Source organism: Austrofundulus limnaeus, unplaced genomic scaffold (genome assembly GCF_001266775.1).
Source record: "Austrofundulus limnaeus strain Quisiro unplaced genomic scaffold, Austrofundulus_limnaeus-1.0 Scaffold145, whole genome shotgun sequence".
Classification (NCBI taxonomy): Eukaryota; Metazoa; Chordata; class Actinopteri; order Cyprinodontiformes; family Rivulidae; genus Austrofundulus; species Austrofundulus limnaeus.
The window spans coordinates 658,270-671,619 of NW_013952547.1; the positions used below are offsets into that span (position 1 = coordinate 658,270).

General features: G+C 38.9%; 1 protein-coding gene across 2 annotated transcripts in view; it reads right to left on the reverse strand.

The window, feature by feature from the left end:
- The window catches only part of slc8a4a (solute carrier family 8 member 4a), a 38,937-nt gene extending 34,633 nt beyond the window's left edge, over positions 1-4,304 (reverse strand). Inside the window, exons 1-2 of one of the 2 annotated variants that reach the window (XM_014016441.1) lie at positions 4,195-4,304; positions 3,149-3,224 (exon numbers count right to left, since the gene is read on the reverse strand). The gene's annotated coding sequence lies outside the window, so the exon portion shown is untranslated. Of the gene's footprint in view, positions 1-3,148; positions 3,225-3,515; positions 3,799-4,194 lie in introns of those variants that run through there. The other variant, XM_014016440.1, reaches the window with a different exon arrangement.
- Between the last annotated feature and the right edge of the window lie 9,046 nt (positions 4,305-13,350).

Sequence of the window (13,350 nt, forward strand, 5' to 3'; positions counted from 1 at the left end):
GTTTAACTGATAAAAATGCTACATGTTACACATGTGATGATGGCATGTCCAGCTTGTAAAGGGATAGTTTTTTGGGGGGGATAAATGGGATAAAAATAGAAGTTTCACACCTGCAAATTTTTTAGTGGACTTAAAATTAGCTGAACCCAATTTAGCGGAAGCTAATTGATTCCCTAACTGTTTCCAAAGTTAGAAAAAAGAAAAACAGCTAATCCACTAAATGAGAAGCTAGTTCTGCTACTAGCGGATTAGCGGAATTGTGCTCATGCTCATTTTTTTCTCCTGAAATAACCAGAGCACTCAGAGTTGGGGCTCTTTTGTATGCAAATGATGTAGGATCTGACAATTTGGTTGGTCTGAACTTAAATATCGGCACCTACAGTACTTATGGTTGAGTCACCGGTATTGAACCATCTGGTCAAACACCAACGCATAATGTGTCCATTGTGCCCAAAGAAAATAGAGAAACTTTTACTCCTTGGAACTTGTAGTATCAAGGGAAATAACTAAAGCCAACACGTAGCTTAAACTTAGAGCAGAGTTTATAAATGATCTTTACTGATGAAAAAAAAACATGCATCTGAGCTGCAGCAGGGAAAACAGAGTTTAATACTAAAATGCGGTAAACACCTCGATTTTAAGCTACATCATGGGAGAACTTAAACTAATTCCACAGTGGTTTTCTTGGCAGCAGCATTTTAGCAGCTTGAATGAATAATTCACTCGGCGGCATCAATACTGTTCAGAGGATTAACATCTGAAGCTGAGCAAAAGACACAAAAAAATGTCTATTAGTTTATTCTGGTGTCTGCYGATCCGAGCATTAAATTCTCAAAAACAGGTTTTCCTGAGAACAGCAAGGTGGAAGTGACTGGTTACTGTTAAGCACTCGCTCTCATTGACATGCAGCGGAGACGAGCCTCAGCCTGCTCTCTGACCTATAATGGGAGTGCATGTTTCCTTTTGAGAATCATTCTCAGGGAAGAAGCGGTACGACACGGACGCTGACATAAATTTTGTTGTTTCTGCGAGCTCATAACCGATCGACTGATGAATTATTGTTTGTGGAGAAACAACAATCACCGCACTGCGAGCCGGCGAGGTCAGCACCATGGACAGCGGCAAGCAGGTCAGAGAACAACCCAGTTGTTGTCAAATGCAGATGCATGAAATCGAACCGAATACGAGTGACTTCATCTGGCACACGGCACTGCACAAATGTGTGAGTGGGTGACGTTTCTATGGCAAAAGCAAGCTTTCCAACTGGTGGAAAAGCTAGATTAGAAACATTTCTTCCCACAGTATTGAGGCAGAATGTGTTCAGTTAAATGCATTAAAGCCATACTAAYGCCAAGTCTGGTTTATTTACATATCTGCAGCACAAACAAATGCACAGACTAAAATATTTAACCTTAAATACATTGTACTGAATCCAGGGATGCTAATTATCTATATTGTTTTTGCACGTTTTTACGTGTCTGTTAGCAAAATATCTCACAAACCACTAGATGGATTTCAATGAAACTCACAGGAAGAAATTAGTGAATGTACCTCTACAACTGATTATCTTTTGGAGTCAACTGAATTCAAGATGGCTGCCACAGCAAACAGATTTTTAAAAAACACATAAATGATTCCAACACAGCCAGTTTTACATATATTGACCTAAAATTTGGTGAGTTATTAGCTGAGACTTATCCACGACGTTTATTTTTGGGTGCTAACAGATTAAGTGGGATATTTGTTTTAAATTTTGCCATCAACTCTTTAAGGTCACTGTTGGTCTGTTAGCGAAACATCTCATGAACCAGTGGGTGAATTTCAGTTAAACGTGCAGAAAATAATTACTGGATCTACAGGGGTTAGACAATGAAAGTGAAACACCTGGTTTTAGACCATAACACCACCCACAATGTTGTGTACATTGTAATATTTTGATCAAAAGTGTGCTCTTTCCCTGCTAATTGAACCTTCACACTCTGCTCTTACTGGTGCAATGTGCAATTAATGAAGATTGGCCACCAGGCTGGTCCAATTTAGCCATGAAACCTCCCACACTAAAATGACAGGTGTTTCAGTTTCATTGTCCAACCCCTGTACATCTACAACTAATTAACTGTTGAAGCTAACCCAATTCAAGATGGCCGCCGCAGCTAATTGACAATAAAAAACACAAAAGTGGCTCCAACTCAGTCAGGTTTACAGATGTTGATCTAAAATCTGAAGCTGTTACAGCTGAGAGTCACTCACATCACATACTCCAATTGCAACTCAACACATAACATCTTTGCTTAAATTTTGAGCATTGGAGGTGACCTGGTGTGTCTGTTAGCAAAATATTCCACGATTTAATGATTGAATTATAATGAAACTCTGAGAAACGAATCAGTCGATGTACATCAATGACTGGAGTCAACCCAAATTAAGATGGCTGTGGCTACAATGTAGCTTACCATCATCAGTGTGTGAATGTGTGAGTAAAGTGCTTTGGGGTCRGGAGGGACTTGATAAAGCACTATATAAGTTCAGCCCATTAACCATTTTTTACCAAACATCAACACAAAAATGACTCTAAATTAGTCAGATTGAGCTAAAACTTGTCTTCCACAACAGTTTGATTAGACGGCACAAAACCTTATTTTCAAGGTCTGACGCTAATACAACTCTGGCTTATGTATTCTTCTCATTTCAAACACAAACCCCACTAAGAATAAACCAAAACAAAATCATTTCATCTGAATAATTTCACATACAAGTATTTTATTTATTTATTGTTTTTACCAGCTTGAACAAAGGCTTAAACTTGGCAAATAAACACTTGTACATAATGAGTCATTTGGATGCTCGCTCTTGTTTTGAGTGTGTTTCTGTATGTGTGCTCATTAAATGGTGATGAGGCGTCTTTAAAAATGTCATCTCTGCTGCTAGGAGTAAGTACGACCAAGAAGAGGGGAAAATAAAGAATACACAAAACCATGAATATGAAATCAACAGAGGCAGAGACGCTGCTGGTCTGCATGCAGCTGTGGGCTTCAGAGACCAGAGAGAGGAAAAATAAAAATAAAAACTTGCTCATATAGGAACAGGCTTTTTATGTGTTTGCAGTTATGAAGCCTGTTTTTTATTATTATGAGTCTGTACTGCTCACCTGGGTGCAGTTGTCGGTGAGTCAGCCCGGTGTAGAAGTTGTGGCCTCAGGAGATGAACTTATCTCTCATTTTGCTCTGCAAGACAAGTCGTCTGTAATTAATACAACCAGCAATGAAAGTTTGAGCAATATTACATAAACTCGAGCTGCATGGGCAACATTTCTCATGGCAAGAGTCTTAATAGACACAACCCAAAGATGCCAGCTGATTCAGCAGCTAGAGGCGGTGGAAGAGGGGAAAAATGCAAATAAGAAGCGCACAGGATGTGATGAATGGAACTTGCAGATAAAAAAAAAAAAATAAAATAAAAAATGGAGGAGAAAACACACAGGTCCAGTTGCGCACAGCGGTCCCACAGATACTCACAGAGAGCCCCCGAACCTCATCTGGATCCTGGTCCCAGCGTGGATCTCCCTCCCCCCTGCACCACTTCCACCCGGTGTGCCATCCACGCAGCGGGCTGCTGGAGGGGCTGCTTGTTGCGCTGCTGCCTTGGAAATGACGCGTACAGCTTTCCACGCTCCGCTATGGGTTTTTCTTTTTTTCTTCTTCCTCTTCCACCGCGCCCCCTCTCCTCCTTCCCCTCCTAGACCTCAGCAAACTTAACCCGGTCCGATTAGTTCTCCTTGTATCCTCAACGCGACGCCTTCAGCAAAACCTCCTCAGATCCCCCCACCTCATCCGACCCCCCTGAAAAAAACCCTGCTCTCTCCTCTCCAGACTACGTGCGATTGTTGATGCGTAAAKATAATAATAAATGAAATTCGCTTGTTTCAGTTAATTTCACAACGCTGATAACAAGATCAATATTATTATTATTAATAAAAAACGATGTAAATTGTTTGCTTTTAGTATCCACCCTATGAATAAACTGAGTGTGACGCGGAGCTGCACATGGATGGTGGAGAGGTGAGAGGACGCAAACGGCACACGGATCAGGACAAGATGGACATGAAGCAGAGGGATGGTGGCGGACAGGAGGAGAAAAAAAGAGAGGGGGGAGAAAGAGGAGTGGTGTTATGTGCAAATGGAAGTCTGGTCTTACTCTGGCGGTGTGGGTGCAGGTTTTGGCACAACAAGGAAGCGATGGAAGGAGCAGGAGAAGCAGCCTGAACACCGCAGGAACAGGGGAGGAGACGTTCAGGAGCAGCGCTCTACGCACGGCTGCTCCTCCTGACTGCGCATCAGGAGTCTGGGATGAATGAACCTTTGCACCACGCGCACGCACGCACACACACACACACACAGAGAGAGAGAAAAATAATTATGTTCAACCCCAGATGTTGGTGTCTGTCTGCTGTGGGAGGTGCTGGGCTGGTTGTTGGACTCTGCTGAGTTCAGGGAAACAGTCTKATCCAGAAATAGACTCAAATTCAAATAATCTCCACTGTTCTTATGTTGTGTGGTTGAAAACAGAGCAAAGATCAAGAAGCGAGGCTGCTGAAGCCCAGTTTATAACATGTCATTGTCCAAATCTCTTTTTCTTTACATATTAAATGACTTTTCTTCATAGCTTTTATGCCAGAGTTTCAGGCTAAGTGGTCCTCAGTCTGTGGAGGACCACTGTGTTTTAGATGTTTTGCTGCTTCAGCACACCTGATCTGAATGAACGAGTGATTAAAATGACTAAAAGCAGGGAAACAACTTAAACCTGCAGGATAGTGGTCCTCTAGGACCAGGACTGTCTCTGGAGTTGTAGCTGTTTTGGTTAAACCTTGGAAACATCATTGTGTGCAYTTTGCACCACAATCCATGTGAGGGATGACTCTCAGCTACCACATCCCATTTAAGCTTCAAAACTGACCGATTTCCAACCATTTCTGTGTTAGATAGAGACTCTAAAAGTGTAGATGTGCAGTGAGTACTTTCTGAAAGTTTGTTTAACTACATCCTCCTGTTTGTGAGATATTTTGCTAACAGAAACACAAAAAGGACAAAGTATGACTTTCTTTTTAGAAGTTTGCAGCTAACAATATTATCTGACCTGACCTGAAACAACTCTCTCTAGTTTACAGCAGAGCTGAGTGGTCGGTTTTTTTTTTTCATATGGGCAAAACGTTTTGTCAAGTGCTGCAAAGTTCTAGAAATGTAACTAAATTAACTCAAGACTTTTCTCATGACTTTATTAAAAACACTAAAAATATATAAACCTCTAAATATTTCATTAAAATGCCTTTCCGGATTTTAAAGTTGAAAAAATAATAATTTAAAATGAAAATTTGTGGGTTTTTTTAAACATTTTTTTCTTGAAACCTGATGCTAAAATGAAATTTTCAGCTAAAACAGATTTTCTGTGCTGATTTATAGAATTTCTGAACCAAAATGTGTCTCATTTTCACCTAATTCCCACTAATAAACCTGTTCCTCCAATGGGAGCCATTAAAAAAAAACAATACAATTTCATTAAAAGTAATGTAAGAACGTCTCTCAGCCCAAAAGCTGAACAAAACACTAAGAGAAAAGAGAAAGAAAAGAAACCTTTAGTGGAGCCGCACAGGCTCTAAATAAACCCATAAATAAAACTTCTTAGTTGATCAGAGCAAAAGTTGGCATTTAATAGAAGCTCACAGTTTTATTTTGAGGATGTTTTAAAAAGAAAAGCAGCTTTATAAGTGATGTCATCTTATCAGTTTTACCCTGGTTCATTTCAGAAACAAGAACAATTCAATGTAGCTTAAAGGGCAAAAAACTGTGGCCGTAAAATTGAACAAGTTAACTCTGATTAATTTTAGTGCTGCATGGGCACAGATTAAAAATCTTAATCGCGATTAAAATTTACAATCACTTTACTACGGCTGAATATGTAGGTTTGTACGTTGCAATGCACTCAGTGCATGCCAGGTCATGTTTTTAGAGAAGTGGTTCGCAAACAGTTTACCTGGATGAATAAAGGTTAAATAAATAAAATAATAAAAAATTCCATGTGTGACACATTATGTCTTTTTCCTTTTTGTCTTCTTATGGCTTATTTTATTTTATTTATTTATGTTATGCTGACAACTGTGACCTTAGCATCGATCTTTCATTCCTCATGTAGTACTCATTTGGAATGAAAATCCTTGAATTCTTTATTTAACCTCATTATTCTGCACAAAATTTGACTGACTCAAATATGTTTGGAGCATTTTTGGGTCCTGTTTTATATTAAAAAAAACCATGTCTAAGCATCAGTTTTGTTTTCTAAATAAAAACATTAAAAACTAATTAATATCTCAATTTATTTTTTCAATATGCAATATAAATGTATAATAAAGATTAATCAAGATTAATTCACAGCTACTTTGGAATTAATCGGATTAAAAATATTAATCATTTGACAGCCCTACAAAAAACTAAAGAAAATGTCAAGGTTGACACCTGAAACACTAATTCAAACTAAAAACTAATTCTTTGTCTCTCACTCAAATCCTGAAGCCTTCAGGATCCCAGCAGTGGAAGAAATATATGAGCCACAAGGAAATAAGCAAAAAAGTTAATTCACCATAAAACAGGTGAGCAGTTGGGGTCTGGAACGAGGGACCAAGTGGGGGAAAAATGTAGAAAAAAAAAAAACAGCAAGTCAGGTGTTCGTCAGCTGGAGGAGACAACATGACAACCAGAGTGTGGGTGGACAGGTACAGTATGTTCTGTCATGATTTGAAACAATGTGCAGAGAGGACAGGATATTTACAYCCAACAAAAGAACACAAAGTGGAAACAACTTGATGGAAACTAWAGAAACGAATGACACAGATGTAAAAGTAAACATTTTTCATAAAAAAACAACAGACGATGTTCTAAGGTTTTATCCTAAAGACTCTTGAATAAATGTTGACTGAGAAGATTTTTTCCATCCATCCATCCATCCATCCATCCATCCATCCATCCATCCATCCATCCATCCATCCATCCATCCATCCATCCATCCATCCATCCATCCATCNTCCATCCATCCATCCATCCATCCATCCATCCATCCATCCATCCATCCATCCATCCATCCATCCATCCATCCATCCATCCATCCATCCATCCAGTACCGCTTATTCCAGAGTCAGGTCTTGGGAGCTGCAGCTTGAGATGGAAGCCCAGACCTCTCTTTTCTCTCAGCCACCTCTTCCAGCTCTTCTGGGAGGATTCCAGTGTATTTCCCAGACCAGACAAGAGACACAGTCTCACCCCTGTGTCCTGGGTCATCTCCGGAGTCTCCTACCAGTCAGACATCCCTGAAGCACCTCCATAGGAAAGCGTCCAGGAGGATGCTCTGTTGTGATCCATTTGGGTCAGACAGGAGATGTTCTCTTTGGGGATGGATGGTAAATACTAATCTCAGAACACAGGCACAAAATATGTCACCATGTCTTCAGTGTTAGCAGATCATTTTCTGTAGACAATCTTGGATTATTTATCCAAAATACCAACGTCTGCCTGAAACACAATCCACTTGCTTTTGTCTCTGAAAACAAAACTTAATTTCTTCTGCTGCCAGTGATGCAAACAATATTGCCATCATTTCGATAACATTTACTTGGTTTTATTGGCACATGATTGCCTGTTATGATTATAAGGTTTCAAGCTTGGAGGGCTAATTATGTCGAACCTTGGAGGGAAATAAAAGGAATTAGACAAAGAGATGGAGGACTGGGAGCTGCAGAGGAGGAGCAGAGACGTCCAAAAACAGCGTGACGAGGAGCAGCACGGCCCGTGTTCAGTTTGAGACCACATGCTGGTGCTGAGGCCAGGCTTCCCCTCAAATAAGACTGCAGACGTTTCTTTATCTTCGCATCTCTAACAGCGCAGAAGAGAAAACGTGTTTCACATCAGGTGCTTGGAGACTCGATGTTAAAGTCTTAGATTAATCGGCTTATCATTTCATTTTAGRAAATGTCTTTTGTCTTGTGAAATATTGAATAGCACTAATGTGTCCAATTTATTCCCACTGAAAGTGTGAACAGATGATGGTTTATGTGTTTAGCTTTGGAGAGGAGAAAGCATCGTTCATATTAAACTGTGACTTTTRCCTCAACTTGCTTTAAATGTTCTCCATCAGTTTGAATAAAGTCTCTGTTTTTCTTTTTTTTTTTTTCCTTGTTAGACCTGATTTCATATATAGCTTCAATCTGACATGTCGGACTGGGAGAAATACAGGGCGAAGAGAAATTTAGTGAGCAATAGTTGAATTCAGATAAATTTCCCTTTGAGCCATGACTGGAGCATTACTGCATGGTYCAAATGTCCCTCAAATGGTTCACATGAATGGTGCGCTGTCATTTTTAATGTGGTGAATTCACTGTAACAACACAAACAGCTGCTGGGAAAACAGTTTACAACACGATAATAAGCACATTTGATTTCCAGTCACACCTGAAGTAAACACTTAGCAGTTTTTAAAGTTAGGATTTGATATTGAACTGTACTTCTGTAAATGGGCCAACCCTGATCTTTAAGGTCTTGCTGATGTTGCTCTGCTCTGGCAGATCTCAACCCACAACTGGTTTTTTGTTCTCCCAGTTTTCAAATAAAGTCCAAACCAAACCCACAACAGCAACTTSCACATCAGTTTCTTCAAGGTTTTTGGTATGATTGAGAGGTAGAAAAGGTTTATCATAAACACTGCTTGGCCCAAAACAAGAAATCTATCTGGATTTATGTTGTGTTATGATGTGGGGTTGGTGCAGGTCAGGTCCAGGTTCAGCAACAGTTTGTGCTCAAAGAATGAGGTCAGCTGACWACCTGAATATACTGAATGACCAGCTTATTCCATCAATGGATTGTTTCTTCCCTGATAGCATGGCCATATTCCAAGATGATAATGCCAGGATTCATGGGMCTCTTATTGAGAAAGAYTGCTTCAGGGAGCATGAGACATCATTTTCACACATTGGCTCCACAGAGTCCACTGAGAATCTTTGGGATGTGCTGGAGAAGGCTTTSTGCAGCGGTCAGACTCATCTTCAYTGGAAGATCTTAGTGAAAAATTAACGCAACACTGGATGGAAATAAATCTTGTGACGTTGCAGAAGCTTGTCYYAATAYTYCCACAGTGAAKGAGTGATGTAATRAAATCTAAAGGTGGTCCAGCAAAATATCAGAGTGTGGCCTTTTTTTTGGTGGCAGTAGACATCATGTGACTGGTACTCTTACAACACCCCATATAGTCCTACAATACAATGTGTGCACAGCAYCAATAACTTCCCATGTCACAATGTATTTACAAGGTACATATACCGAGACACAAAGCAATACACCACTGATACACAGCCCCAATGAGATGGACGAGAAAAAGCAGCAATGGTGACACAWGTTACMCATAAAAACACCAATTTACCCCCAAAACCATGGCCATGTATGGAGTGTTAGRTTAGCATAAACTCRATAACTTTATTGTTGGCTTACTGCTGGATAATCTTTATCATAGGTGCATATGGTGTTTTAAAACTGCTCATGCTACACAGAACTACATAAATGAGATGTGTGTATAAGAAATGAAACATTGTGCTGATTATGAAAGTAAACCCACCCTGAGGGAGGGTCTCAAACACACCAAACACCCTCAGCTCTCAGATCTGTTAACACAACTTGTTTATTACTTCATCCTCTAAATATGCAGAAATCTGGACCACCTGTTTACCTGATGTCACCTGAAACCAAGGGCACTTTATCACTGAAACACCTGGTGGCAATAATGCAATTCCTGCTGAGCTGAACAAGAGTCATTACCAGCGTTTGCTGCACCCTTTGTGCTGCCTACCAGCCTTAATAATCCCCTTGGACAGGTGGGGTCAAAACACAGGCGAAAGCCAGAAAGTCTAGTGAAAATAACAAGAACAAACTGGTAATTAAAACAGCAGTGGGCACATTTTCATACTGCAATAAGAAACTGATCGATTTAAAAAGGAGATTCAAAGCAAGAGGGAAAAACCATCCAAACTTTGCAGATCCATAATTCAGTTTCATAATGAGGACGTTTTAAACCAGTGACAGCTTCATTCAGTCAAAGTATAATTTCATGATTTTATCTTGTAATATTATCATTCACAGCTTATACAAAAATATTCATATTTAGTTTTTTTACCACAGTTTTTCTCTCATTTAGTTATTTAAAACTCAACTGCATCAGTAGATGATCAGTTGTTTCTCACTAGCAGAATACCTCTAACATTAATAAAGATGTCCACCAGAATGACAAGAACTGTATTCAAGTGTAAAAAAAACATTTTTTCTTAGCATTTATAAAAAGCAACCTAAAGGGGTTTATTTTTGTTGCCATGGTAACTGTTGCTACTCCTGTGTAACCACGAARGTTGAATCGTGGCTGCTGGTGATGCTGAGCTATTTTTGATTTGTAAAAGGAAAAAAAACCCTCTTTTTGCCGTTTATATTTTTAATAAGCTAATTAAACAAACCTGCACTGTGGTTGTGGTCATCTCTGTCGTCACACAGATATTGGTTTGTGGGATGAGACGTGTGGAGTAGTTCCTCCTCATTCTTCGGGGTGTACCCCCATCTTTGACTCTGAAGCAGCTGGGACAGGTTCACTGAAAGATAAGGTGGTGAATACAATAATAATTTTTTTCCAGCACACAGTTAAAACAACGGATAACTGTGGATTTCTTAACARCACATTCCTACGCTCCACAGCATGTCTCAGGATGAGAAAACATGTCCTAATRTTTGTTCCAAAAGTCTGTTTTAATGAAACAGGGAGTTCATCAATACTACACAAGTTCACCTAACATAAAGAGCTGTGTAAAATAGTTTAAATACATTAGTATCGCTGTGATTTAAGTAGGTTTACTGCATCCTGTTAAACAAGAACATTTTATGTGTTTGCAGGTGTCAGGMTTGGGAACCTCAGGGTCTTTTGCTGGCCCCTTTGAGCCATGACCTTCAGCYTGCACTGGGATGGTTCACAGCCAAGAGTGAAGCAGCTGAGATGATAGTCAGCTCTTCTAAATGTCGGGTCATGTCTTGTTTGACAAAAATTGTGTAATTCCATCTGTTATCTCCCACTGACACCCTGTCTTGTAAAGTMCTGAAATWMTCRAGCACTTTCAGGACCTTGGACAGTTCCTTCAGCCCTGCACACTATCCATATTTTTTGTCATACGATTAAAATTTCAGCTGTAATGTTGCCTTTATGTCCTCTTCACTATTAAAATAATTTTGCTCAGTTTTGACTGAAATCATAAAATGATCTTTGAGCCATTATTAAAAACGACGCTGATAAACTTTGAAACACAGTAATCTGTATTAAACGTCAGGTCATGTCATCTGTGAATTTGCTTTAGTTATAATGAGTATTTTTTTAACTGATGCACACATTACATAAGCCCAGATTAGATGACTACAGACCATGAAATATCAACATTTTCCTCAACAAAAACATATCAAATATTAAATATGATTTAAGTATTATCATGGATTTGTAATCAGAGGTGTTGGAACAATCACTTTTAACTGGAAACACAAAAGTAGTGAGCAAGGAATACTCAACAGAACGGCTACAGGTTCTTCAGGCAGGTCGTACCTGGAGGGGAACCAAAGGCAGACCCAGAACTCTCAAGACTAATTATCCTCTCTGYTCTGGGAACAAGGTGGGTCCTCCAGGAGAAGCTGGAGGGAGTCTTTGAGGAGAGGTGAAGTCTGGGTTTCCTCCCTGGAGCCCAGACCAAATCTGGGATAAATGAAAGAAAAACAACAGAAGAAAAAATGATTATGCTTTTACACTGTGGGTTAAACAGTTATGGGCCAGGAAACTTATCACTTCTGGATTCGTTTACATCTTTAAAGTTTTCACAAACTTACTCTGAACACAATTCTTAGATCTACTCATAGTGAAAAATCAATATGAGGCCATGAATCAGTCCAGTCCAGTTTTCTCTCATTAATATCTTTGTGAACATGTTCAGGTGCAGACTGAAGTGGTCTTTCTGTCCAGTCGTACCTCCCTCTGTAGTCCACATGCCTTCAAACAAACTAGTGCAGCAAATGAGTTGACATGTGGAAGTCTAATGTAGTGACTCATTTATCCATCAAAACCACTAATATGCCCATCTGTTGCTGCCTCAGTTGCTCACATGGTGCCATCTTGTGGACAGATTTAAAGACCTTGGTTTTTACCATAATACTGARGTAGATGTGCACAAACATTTTTCACGTAAGGATCTGAATCACATGAGTAGAACTAGAACTTTACTTTTACAGAAATATTCTGATATGCAACAACCAAACTAACAGGCCAGGCTTTGGGGCAGCACAGCAGTGTAATCAGATATTTAAACATGGTGGAAAACAACAATGTTACATTAAGTTTAAACATAATTAGCAAATAAAATTCTCWAATACTTTAACAACCAAAATTTTAGTTTAAATATGAACAAGTCCCTGGCAGAGTTTAGTCTAAAACTGGTTTAGCTGTGTGAGCTTTGAGCCAGCTGATTCATGCTCCTTGAAATGGACCTCAGCATATTGACTTTATTTTATCTTTTAGCTACCATTCTACTAGTTTTAGATTTTAGCTAATGTTTTGTTAAAATTTGCGTTTAGCTATAGTTCTGCTAATTTTTATCTTCAAGCTCACGTTTTGAAAATTTGAGATACTAAATTCTGATTGGTTGATTTTAGATTTTAGCTACTGCTCTGCTAATTGTAACTTTTAACTATGGTTCTGATTATTTTAGCATCTAACTATTTTTGTCTTTTAYCAAAAATTCTGCTCATTTTAGGTTTAGGCAACAATTTTGCTATTTTTTTAGTCACTGTTTTGCAAAATTTTGATTTTAGCTATAGTTCAGTTATGTTTGGGCTTTCATGCATTGTTTTTCTCATTTTATTTTTTGGACACTGCTTTGATAAATGTAGTTTTTAGCTACTAATTTTATCTTTTAGTTATTGCTCTGCTCAGTTTAGCATTTAGCTACAGTTTTGCTGAGCGTAGCTATAGTTTCATAGCCACACTAAGCAATATAGCTCACATTCTGTGTCTTTGTTCAGCTGTTTCTAATGTGTAAAAATCAAAACATGAAAAGTTAAAAGCCAATATTAAGACACAAAGTTGGGAACATATTTTTGGTTTGGCTTGCAGAGCAGAAAATTAAAATGTTGAACTTTACACGGAGCTGGGATTTCTTTTTACGACTACTGGGGATCATTAAACCACTAAACAGAGAAGTTTGTTTTGAAAAGCTTTTTTTTTCCTATATCTAATTTTAATAGTTCA